The sequence below is a fragment of the Musca domestica genome, unplaced genomic scaffold (genome assembly GCF_030504385.1).
Source record: "Musca domestica strain aabys unplaced genomic scaffold, Musca_domestica.polishedcontigs.V.1.1 59, whole genome shotgun sequence".
NCBI classification, from domain to species: Eukaryota; Metazoa; Arthropoda; class Insecta; order Diptera; family Muscidae; genus Musca; species Musca domestica.
In genome coordinates this window covers 446,238-459,334 of record NW_026712362.1, presented here as the reverse complement: position 1 = coordinate 459,334, position 13,097 = coordinate 446,238, and positions in this window count along the sequence as shown.

Here is a 13,097-nt window from a genome sequence, read left to right as displayed (position 1 = left end):
TACATTAAAATATGCGACTTTAATGGGCATCCCATTGATGGCAGAACTTCATCTATGCTCTGTTTTAGATCCTCCAAGAATTTTCCATGGCAGAACTATAGGTGCAAGCACATAAAGAGCTTTTTCGGCTGGCTTAAGTATTTGGAAAAGATCAAATGAGTGTAGGGCCAAAATCGAACTAAGTCACCCTAAGACTCCTTTGTGCCTCTACGAAAAAGCCAGCCGATGACTTAAGCCAGCCAGAGAAGCTAAGGCTAAAAGCTAGAAGACTAAGGGTGGAAATACATAAAGAGCTTACCTGGCTGGCTTAAGTCATCGGCTAGCTTCTTCGGAAATTATCAAAGGAGCCTAGGACCAAAATCGAACTAATTCAACCTAAAACTCCTTTGTTCATTTACGAAGAAGCCAGCCGATGACTTAAGTCAGCCAAATATGCTCTTTATGTATTTCCAGCTTAAAATTTTGCATACATGCATAGTTTACCAGTAGGCAGGTTAGGTTCGTAAATGGGCTATGTTGGTCCAGTTTTCATATACCTCCCGATATTCGGTATTTTGATGATATTAGCGACAGTATTCACCGGAATCGTTTCAAATTTCATATATAAAGTTCGCAATGGTTACTACAACCTATGGGAAAAATTTCGTATGCAGGTCCACGTCTTCGTATAGCCCCCAAATAACACTACCTCCCGATATTCGGTATTTTCATGATTTTAGCAAAATTATTTACTGAAATTATTTCAAATTTGTATTTGCAGTTCGTAATGGGTACTACAGCCTAAGACAGAAAATTGTCTGTGCAGGTCCAAGTCTTCGTATTGCCCCCATATAACGGTACCTCACGATATTCGGTATTTTGATGATTTTAGCGCCATTATTCACCGGAATTGTTTCAAATTACGTATTTAGAGTTCGTAATGGGTACTACAGCCTATGACAGAAAATCGTCTATGCAGGTCCACGTCTTTGTATATCCCCCATATAAAGGTATATCCCGATATTCGGTATTTTCATGATTTTAGCGAAATTATTTACTGAAATTTTATGAAATTTGGTATTTGAAGTTCGTACTGGGTACTACAGCCTATGACAAAAAATTCCGTAAGGAGGTCCGCGTCCTTGTATATCCCCCATATAACGGCACCTCCCAATATTCGGTATTTTGATTATCTTAGCGTCATTATTCACCGGAATTGTTTCAAATTTGGTATTTGAAGTTCGTAATTGGTACTACAGCCTATGACAAAAAAATTCATAAGTAGGTCCACGTCTTCGCGTAGCCTCCATATAAAAGTTTTCATTTAAGTGGTAGTTTCCGAAAGATTTTTTTTTTTTTTTCAAAATTTTCAAGTTCCTTCCAAATGGTGGAGGGTATTAAAAGTTCGGCACGGACGAACTTAGCTGCGTTTTAATTAATTTCTCCTTTGTATATGCATAAATCAGAGATGAGAACCTGTTTCCCATGCACTTAAATTTGACAAGGTAAATTACAGGAAATGAGGAGCTAGGAATTTTTATTTCAAATGACTTTACCCTCTTGATTCTACAATGCAATCTACTAGGTTTGCATTTCTTTCAGAGAACTTGTCTTCTATAAATAATGGTAAACCTTGAAAAAATTATGAAGGTGAAGTCATTTTAAATAAGCATTTCCATCTCTGTATTTTCTGTAATTTACTTTGTCAAATTTCTCTGCATTGGAAACAGGCTCTCCTCTCTGATCAAAAGGATCAAAAGCCCAGAATAGCCAGCTGAAATATATTGTCAAAATATTCACAATACCTGCTATATGGGTTCTGTACAAAAACGAAAACTTAAGGTGGGAATACATAAAGCGCTTATTTGGCTGGCTTAAGTCATCGGCTGGTTTTTTCGTAGAGAAACAAAGGAGTTTTAGGTTGACTTAGTTCAAATTGACCCTAGGCTCCCTTGTTCCAGTCGATGACTTAAAGAAGCCAAATAAGCGCTTTATGTATTCCCACCCAGATCGACAATCTTCATACGTGTCCTGTTCCATTTTCAATTCTCACCTTATTTATGAGCCTAATATGTCAAGGCGAGAGTACATAAGCAGCTTGGCATCATGGCCAGGCATATTAATGTCAAATTATAAGGGGAAACGACGACAGGATTCGAATGCGGCTCTCGCATCCCTTTATGATATGTCAAAAAATATGCCATGCAAAGACATCTAGCCGCTAATGTACTCACACCTTTAGCAGTCTGTTTAAGATTATCAAGTAAAAAATTAAGGGTTTTAAAGGCGTGAAAATGGCAAAATAATTGGTGGACATAAATTTCGTGCCATCGGCGGCATATCTAAGGAGGTACTATAAAATAAATATTTGACAAAGAAGTCAATTTTTTATACTTGTAATTGTAACAGTAAAACGAAACCATATCCTCTGTCAGTTTGCTTTTTCTCTACAAGTTTTAACAATTTTTCGGAACGATTTTCTGCAACATTAAAAAAAATCGAAATGACTTTCTAATACTTTTAATTAACTTAAATATTTTTTATGCATCAATGAAGGAATACATATGTCTGTGAATGTTTTTGTATTTGTTTTTTTTTTTACTTTTGCCTTTTTAGTGCATTTGAATGTTTACAATTACTGATTGTTGATTTAAATAGCATTTAGTAAATTATTTAGATCAATTGAATTGGGTTTTATTTGCATATTGTGTGTTTTATTTTAGTTTACAATAACACCAATTATCGAAATTAAATAGAGAAATAAAAACTTTTAATAAAAAGTAATGAAAAAATGCCATGAATTTGGAACTCATGTTGTAATTTATATTTAGGAAGATAGGTCATATTTATTATGACACAAGAAGGAGCTAGTGGTTCTTTTCTGAAGAAGCCTTAAATTAACCTTTATTTCGATCGGTTATATTTGTAACAGATTTTTATTTAAAGAAAGCCTTTGGAGGGTATTCCATACATACTCTTTAATATCGCTTAATATGAAATTAGTTTTAAGCCAATCCGTTTACTTTGTCCCCATACACACTACATATGGATGTGTGTGTATACATATATGTATGTATGCAGCTCCATGATTGTTTAACCCTATTAAAATGTTCACCCAACGAAATGTGATTGAAAACAATAAACAATTTTCCCCAAACAAATACAATTATCCTGAGTTGCATTTTTTCCGCATGCCCATTTTTTTTGACATTTTTATTTATAAACAATGGAATATTTGTCGACTATCTGTTGCACAGGTACATATGTGGCAGATGCGAGAGAGAAAAAACATGACATGGAGTATGAGAGAGTATGATGGGATGATGCCATAGACAAATTAAGGTATAGACTAAAAAGTTTTAAAATTTACCCCTTCCGGCAGATGTCACTATTGTTGATCTTGGGCCAGTCAAGTCACTCAGTGCTAGTGAAGTCACTCGACTTCGAAAACAATTTATTCATTTTTCTGATATTTAATTCCTATATTTTTATATTTCACTACATATTTGGATAATGTTAAAGTAAACAAAGTCACTGTTTCGTTTTTAATTGATAAATAATAAAGAATCATAAAAATATTCAATATTTTGTATTTTGAGAGAATTGAGTGAGTCTACTGAACCTCTCTTACAGCATGAACGACATCTATTGAAGCACTTTTTTCGAAGATAACAGATGAGACAACTTTTTAGTCTATACCTAATTTGTCTATGATGATGCTATGTAAATAGAATGCCTCAACTGTTTCAATTGTCATTTTTTTTCATGAAACGGGAATGACGTCGAACATTGTCGTATAGATGATTGAATGATGGCATACTTACATGCAGCGGGTTCAAAATGTAAACAAATTTAAGATTTACTATTTTTGTGCAAAAATGACGGTTTTATGGGAGGAGCCTTAAGAGTCCCTCCTTTTAAGAGAGTTAATTTAGAGGCGAAACCAATTATGGATATTTAAGTACTTAATGAGAAGCTACACGGTACAAGAATACAGGTAGATGCATTAAGATTGGAAGCATTAATATGTCAAGAATTTTAATTATCTTTTTTGTTTCTCAAAAATAAATAGATTTTTATTTGTTTTCTTATACGACGCCAATCGGAGGTTGTTATGAAATGCATTTATCAAAAATTTTAACGAATTTTAATAACTTTTCGTTCAAAATGTTCAATTTCAGAATTGGTTTGCCATTGTGACTGTATGTATTCTTCTAACATGAGTAGGCCGGTAAATAAAGGCCAGATTACACATAAATGGCATATGCCACAAACTGACCTTTTCACATTATATTTTGAAAATTTTGTAGCATATTTTATATTGATAATATCATGGTAGAAGAATAGAGGTAGTCGCATCGACATAGCTGCAGGAACAATGAATGTCAAACCGATATTGAAATTGAAAATGTTAAATGAAAAATTATTGAATTTTGTAAAAAAAATATCGTAACAACATCCGATTTGCGTCCAATGAAATGAAAATCTACTTATTTTTATACCCTCCACCTTGGAAAGGAGGGTAAATTAACTATGTCATTCCGCTGGTAACATCCTTAAATATTCGTCGTAGACCCCATAAAGTATATATTTTCATATATATTCATAATCAGCATAAAATTATAAGTCGATTTAACGATGTCCGTCTGTCTGTTGAAATCACGATACAGCCCACATTATTTGACGTAGAGCGCCGAAATTTAGCAGAGCAATTTGTATTTTGTCTAGGATGGTTGGTATTGAAAATGAGATATATCGGTCTACGTTCTGGTATAGTCCCCATATAACGGTACCTCCCGATATTCGGTATTTTGATAATTTATGCCACATTTTTTCACGGATTTGTCTGAAAATTGGTATTTGTTGGTCATAATGGGTTCCAGCTCCGGTGGCGAAACATTGCATGTGTAGGTCCACGATTTGGCATAGCCCATATAACGGTACCTCCCGATATTCGGCATTTTGATGATTTTTGCCTCATTTCTTCTAATGTTTCCGTTACCCTAAGGTGGAGGGTATTAAAAGTTTGGTCCTGCCGAACTTAATATTTTTTTACTTGTTGATAAAACTCTTCAAAATGTTGACATATCAATGTTCCCAAGCATGATACATCTACCCACATTCTTCTACCATGGATAATATACAGAGTGAGATAAAAAAAACTGCAACAAAGTCAAACGCCAGCATTTTATTTTTTTTTTAAATTTTATTGACTGAAAGCAAAAAATTGTCGGAAACAGCATCAAATTTTAGAATAAGTCTCGATTTGTTCGAATTGGTCACCTTTAGCACGAATTATGACCTTTAAACGGCCAATGAAACCGCCACACGCTGTCAGAATGTTGCTCTGCGGTATTTTGGCCCATTCCCGGCCGAGCGCTTGTTTGAGGTGATCGACACTTGGGTATTTTTTAGTGCGAACCTTCCTTTCCAAAATACTCCAGACACAATAGTCCAATGGATTGATATCCGAAGATTTTGGTGGTCATTATGCGTTGAAAAGGAACCTCATTTTGTAACCATTTTTGGGTGGCGCGTGCTGAGTGCGATGGTACTGAGTCCTGTTGGAATATCCAAGGTCTGCGGCCAAAATATTTGCGTGCCCAAGCCTTTCATACACCCTGCAGAGTATTTTCAGGATAATATTCGGCTTTTATTCTGATGCCACGGGTTACGTATTAATATGAGCGGAGAGCGACCACCGGCTGTTATGGCGGCCCACACCAACACCATGGCCGGCGCTTGAGTTCTGGTGGCCAACCGAAGTTGCACATTTTCAGCTGACCTCTGTGGCAAGTAAACACGATAATTTTGTTTGTTTACAAACTGCTGGACAACGATTTTTTTCGGAATGTCATGGAAGAAAACCAAATTCGGTAGTTTACCATTTTCGGCCAAGCGAAGCAACTCTTTAGCTCTTTTGAGTCTATTCTCTTTCCGTTGCGGTGTAAGTTCTTGCAATTTTCAATGGCTTTACCCCGAGCTTATTTTTCAATATTGATATGATATGTTCAGCTCATGAGCCATTTTTCGGCCACTGCGACGCGGATTTCGATCAAGTCGCTTCTTTACTCTTGGAAGCATTTCTGCTGATGTTGCTGCTTTCTTCCGTCCACATCCTTGATGTCAGTATCACGCTAATGAGCGATGGTACGAGACACAAAAGATTTATTCACATTTAAATGCTGGAGTACTCTAACGATAGCCACTTGATTTTCCAGCCAAATATAAAGAAATCACACCATCACGCTTGAATTCGATCACGAATAATTTTTATCCTGGAAAATTCTCACCAAAATGCTTTTGTACGCTTGTAAACAATATAATGAGCTGTCACTGGAATAATTTTAACAGCTGTCAAACGAGTGGCTTAGAAATGACAGCAGTCTGAAGTTGGTTGCAGTTGTTTTTCTCACCCCGTATCTCTCTCTCTTATAATATAATAGGCTAGTCTAATGTCTTTGACCCACATCGAAACGAAGGACCGTTCCTCCCTCATTATCCTTGATTTCATTGAAATGGCTATCCAAATAAGGATTTTTACAAATTATTACATCTTCGCATTTACATGGCTATCATCCCATCCATTTCCTTCCGCTTACATTTCTGTTAACTATTTCGTATCCGCCTGAATTATTTTCTCTGACATCATTGTCTGCCTACATATGTGTGTGCGTGATTGCATTTGTTGTTTGCCTGTTAAAAATTGTTGCAATGACAATTTAATTGAAATACGATTGCGTTACACCGGGACTCACTTGGCATGCCGACATGCGTTCCAAAGAGGATATATCAACACATCTGCCCATATGCAATTGTATTTGTTTAATTTAATTAACTCTATTACATTTATTTATACACGGAAAAAGATTATTTTCCGATTTAACTGTCAGTTTAAATGGAAATAATTTAAAAAAAGATAGATGGAGAGAGCGCTTGTAAAAATGTGATTAACGACAGTTTAAATGGAATTATGCGTTGTTTCCTGAAAAGAAATTAGGTATTCCATAAAGAAACCCAATAAGAAGGAAAGTATAAAAAATTTACTTTGCATAGAACTTTTATTCAAGTTGAAGTCCTTTCGTACGGGAAAAAGTTTAAAGCATTTAATAGATAAAACAAAATTTAAATCTAACAAAATGTTTCATAAAGTAAGGATAATTTTTTATACCCTCCACCTTGGAATAGAGGGTATATTAACTTTGTCATTCCGTTTGTAACATCCTTAAATATTCGTCGTAGACCCCATAATAAAATATATATTCATAATCATAATAATAGGTCCACGCTTTGGTATAACCCCCATATAAAGGTACCTCCCGATATTCGGTATTTTGATTATTTTTGCCATATTTTTTCACTGATTTGTCTAAAAATTGGTATTTGTAGCTCATAATGGGCCCTAGTTCGTGTGGCGAAACATTGTATGTATAGGTTCACGTTTTGGTATAGTCCCCATATAACGGTACCTTCCGATACTCTATTTATTGATTTTTTCACGAATTTCTCTAAAAACTGGTAGTTGCAGGTCATAATGGGTTCTATCTCCTTTGGCGAAACACTGTATGTATGGGTCCACATTTTTGTATAGCCCCATATAGCCGTATTTCCCGACATTCGGTATTTTGATGATTTTTGGCACATTTTCCAATGAATTTTTCTAAAAGTTGGTATATGTGAGTCATAATGGGCTCTAATGTTTCCTTTACCCTAAGGTGGAGGGTATTAAAAGTTTAGCCCGGCAGAACGTAATGTTTTTTTACTTGTTATAGCTCCGATTGCCATTCAAAATATGTCGAATTATGAACATCGACACTTTTGTATTTTTTAGTGCCAGCCTTGCTTTCCAAAATACTCCAGATATAATAGGCCAACGGATTGGTATCCGAAGATTTTGGTGGTAATTGTGTGGTGGAAATGAAGCGAGGAACCTCATTTTGTAACCATTCTTGGGTGGCACGTGCTGAATGCGATGGTACTGATTCCTGTTGGAATGACCAAGGTCTGCGGCCATAATCCGCAGTTCACCACTTTCGGCCAAGTAAAGCAACTCTTTAGCTTTAAAATTTATGTTTTTAATCAATGATCCATTGATTGGCGTGAATACCGTCGTCAATTTAATGTGCACCCTCTCAGTCAGTCAACAACAAGAAGTAGTAAGGAACCATTCTGGTTCCGTCAGACTACGAACATGTGTACAGTTTGACAATATTCAAGTGCTACAGGAGACGTAGTATTCGTGAGGACCCAGAATCATAAACCAGGAGACGTTCGACATATCTTGGCCTCTCAGGAGATTTTGCATACCGTACGAATGATTTCATACACAATTCAACATGTCCAAAAATTGAAACCGATAAATAACCAGCAACGATTTGACTATGCAAAAATCACAAAAAATACTAATTTTACCCTCAGCCATATGGCTAGAGAGGGTATATATTATATGATACGGCCAAAACGTGCCTCATCGAAATAACGATTTTAGACCCTAGGTCTCTTTATCCGTTTCAGGACATTAGAAGTCGATCTAGCGATATCCGTCTATCTGTGTGTCTCTCTGTCTGGCTGATGCGCACTATAACTCCCGAAGGGAGTACTGCGTAATATTATAATCAAACTTAGATCGAGTTGGGAGATGGGCAATATCGGTTCACTCCTTCTGGTACCTCTCCCACAAAAGCTCGAAATTTTGGATAATTATAACTCTTATAAATGGTCATGTAAAATTCCGATTATCTTCAGCTTACACACATCACAATATTTTTATTAACCCAAGATCTGGTGGGAAGATGGAATATATCGGTTCACTTCTTCTGGTACCTCCCTCACAAAGAATCAAAATTACCATTCGATTTCATTGAAACTTAGCACCGGGCTATTTCTTCTGGTACCTCCCTACAAAGGGGCAGTTTTGAATAACCAAAACGATTATAAATTCCGAAATAAGCATCCGGTTCTCCTTATATTTCACACATACCATTATTTCTACTAACACAAGATATATCGGCCTTCCCTGGTGAGTTTAAAAGATTTCTCTCTCTAGTAAAAAATGGGAGACATTTATCTCTCCTATTAATTTATCATTTTCTATCGCGTGATCGCATTTCACAATTTCTGCAAATCATTGCAGCATTTCCCCCGCGATAACTTCAATTCAATTGCTGTACCCACCTTGGGTCGGCACTTTGTAGACATCAATTTTGTATAATCTGTTTTTATTGACTGATATGCAATAATTGAAATATATTAATTAATTATGTATTTGTATTGTCAAGGCCCACAGTTCATTGACAAAAGAGATACATTCATGCAGCACTTACACTGTAGCACAAAAAAACAACATTACATTCCAAAAATTTGGCTGTGATTCGGAAAGCGTCAAATGAGTGAGTTTCCCAAATAATAATTGATAGTACGTTCATCAATAAATATTTGTGGGAAAATTACTTGATTATTCAATATCAACATCAAGATGGCGCTCCTGATAACATAAGGGTACAATAAATTAGACTTTTATGTAGAAGCCGAATGGGGTTTATAAAACTTCCCCACCTCCACAACATAAATGATGTTCATGCTCATTATTTTCGATTAATTTAAAGTTAGGATATAAAAGCATTTTGGTATGGACGCATGTCATATTTAGTGACACTTTATAAAGAAATGTCAGAGTGGCACTTGAATTTTGTCTTCGTTATCCATTATAATTTGGCATTAATATGCCATGCAATGGTGGCAAACTGTCTATGTATTCCCACTTTTAGTAGTTCATCTCTAAACTCATTTATACAAGATGGCGCTCCTTATCCAAGATGTTTATGAACATTTCGGAAAAGATTTTTTTTAGAAACTTCAAAAAGTTATCACTTCTTTACAACATTAGTTATGCAAAATTGTAAGATACTAGCTTTAGTCATTTACCCGGCGGCTGATTTTCGAGTAAGTAAGTTATCACCAAACTGATTTATTTATTTGATAAATACAAATAAACATACATATTCTGGAATAGATTTTTTATTAAATCTAATTAAAAAAAAAGATTTCAGAAATTTGTGATAAGTAAACCTCAAAAAGTTAGTTAGTAACCAAAAGTAGTTTCATCAACAAAAATTTCGGCAAAAACTACTTAGTTGCCTAATAGTAATATCAAGATGGCGCTCTTTATTACGTATTGATATATTTTTCAAAATTTCTTTTAAATTTCGGATGGGTTTTTAAAGGCTTCAAAACTGTTTTATTTTTCTTAAGATCGTAGCTTAAGTTTGTAAGTAGTAAGTTTGTAATTCATCAATAAACTCATTTTTTACATGTAGATGGCATTGATTCTACCTAATGAATGATCAATATCAAGATGGCGCTTTTAATAACATATAGACACATAATCCAATATATTTATGCAAAACTCAGAAGAAGCTCCAAATTTTTCTCACACCTTCAAAAAAGTGGTAATTCAAAATAAAGTCGATTAGCTTAAGTCAATTAATCAGGTCGCTGATTTTATTCAGCACCAAAATCATTTATTTATATGTAGATGGCATTGCTTCCATTTGGAGGCTTATTTCATGATTAAAAGATCATTTGTTAAAAGTCTTCTGTTCATGAGAGTTGTAGTGAAGGAAAAAATTTCATAATTTCTTAAATCCTTGAAAAAATGTTTCCAATCCTATTGCTTTGTAGGATATATTCTATACTTTGCATGACATAATTTTTATAGAGCTTCTCGATTTATATCGTCAGAGATTGCATTTTTATAAATTGTACGTTCATCACTAACAATAGGGTCCAAAAAATTGCATTTCTAAAAGCAGTTAACGCTTGAGAAGCTAAAAGATATTTCAGCCGAAAAGTATGCTCATTAATTCTAATTCAACTTCTGGTTCGTTGTATATCAATATCAAGGTGGAGCTGGGTATATAATACAATTATTTATTAGAGATCTTTGTAATCATTTGAAACCTTCTTGAATTCTTCCAAAATTTTTGGATTATCGGAGGAAATTTTGGGAGCTTTAATTACATTTTCGTTGTTTTATATAGGAATTTTCTTCGAAATATTGGAACTACGATATTTAATTTCTAAGAAAAAAAAAAATATGGACTTTCAGAACAATATATCATTTGATACGGCCAAAACGTGGCTCATAGAAATAACGGTTTTAGACCCTAGGTCTCTTAGTACCAAATCCGTTTCAAGTCATTTGAAGTCGATCTAGCGATGTCCGTCCATCCATCTGTCTGTGTGCACGATAACTCTCGAACATGGTACATTGTAATATTTTTATCAAACTTAGATCGAGTTCGGAGCTGGGCAATATCGGTCCAATCCTTCTGGTACCTCTCCCATAAAAGGCCAAAATTTTCAAACAAAAACTTTTACTGCACAGAAAGAGAAAGGATAATCCAACTTTGCAAATCCTAACATTTGCATCAGTGCTAGGTTAGGTGTAATATCGGTTCACTCCAACAAGTACCTCCCCCACAAAGGGTCATAATTTTGAATAATTATAACTCGTATAAAATGTGATGTAAGTGTCCGATTGTCTTCAAATTACACACATCACAATATTTTTATTAACTTAAGGTCTGGTGTGAAGATGTAATATATCGGCCCCCTCCCTCTGATTCCTCCCCAACAAAGGGTCAACATTTTGGATATTCATGAAGCTCACAAAACACGAATTTAATATCCGATTCAGACTTGGTACATTTAAATATTTCTATCAAGACAAGATCTGTTATAACGATTGTAGAGATCGGACCATTTCTTTTGGTACCTCTCCCACAAAGGGTCAAAGTTTTGAATAACCAAAACGACCATAAAACCCGAAATAAGCATCCGGTTCTCTTCATATTTCACACATCCCATTATTTTTACTAACACAATCTGCTGTGAAGATGGGATACATGGGTCCACACCTTCTGGTACCTACCCAACAAAGGGTCAAATATTTCTCTTAACCATAAAACAGAGATGAATATGGAATTTATGATTTCGCATACAATTTTTCGAAGAACTTTCGAAATTTTAAAAAATGTTTTTTAAGTTTGAAAATGTTGAGAACTAGGCATGAGTTACACGTTTCAGCCGTAAAGTATGCACATTTATTTATAATACAGCAACACGTTCTCTATACATCAATCTCAAGATGTCGCTGCGTACAGAAAAAATAATTAATTATTAGAAGTCTTTGTGTGAATTTTTAGATATTTCCCTTAGAAAAGGGCTGGTTCCAACAGCCCTTTTCTAAGGGAAATATCTAAAAATTGAGCTCTTTGCGAACATCATGTTAACTTTATCGATTCTTTCCTCTCTCATTTAGGCTGAGTGTTTATTAATTCTCAGTTTATGATTACCTCTTCTATTTATACATAGATGGCATTATTTCCCGGCTTCCATTTGCAATTTGAGTTTTTGTGTTGCCCTGTGTAATTTATGACTCACAGACACCGAATATATCTTCATTGCCTCCAATCGCCGTAGACACAGTGAATCGGCGTTCAATTGTCTATCTGGCGGTAAATTGCTTATTGAAAACAAATATTTCTTATCAGCCATATTTGTATTAGACTCGAATTTCAATATTCAATTCGATTATAATTAATATTGCGGCTAACACACACACAACAACTAACAAAACAAAAACATCGATGCGCATTTGTTTGGCTAATAAAAACATATTTGCGTAAAGCTAAAGTTAATTTAATAATTATTGGGGTTTTTAGATTTTTACAAAGTGATACAAAAATAGAACGAACAGGAAGTGGGTATGGATAAAAGTTATATATATATATATCCAGCAATAGTTTATGACAGCAATATGGCCTATAAACTAATTACACTATTTTATCGTGTTGTTGTGAGGACGTAAGATAAACAATTTGTTATTAATAAAACTAATAATAAAATCCAGACAATTGGAGACAGGTGAATGGATTTGATTAATCATGATTTTGCGAATAAACAAAAATAGTAACTTTTGTTGGAAATTGAGTTCCTTTAAAATTTCCGTTTTTGTTTTGCAAGCCTTTCATTTTCTACGATATTCAATGGCTGATGATGCCTCGTCCTTGTTCCCAATGCCCCCAGGTGTTGGCAAAGTACTTTTGCTTGTTTCC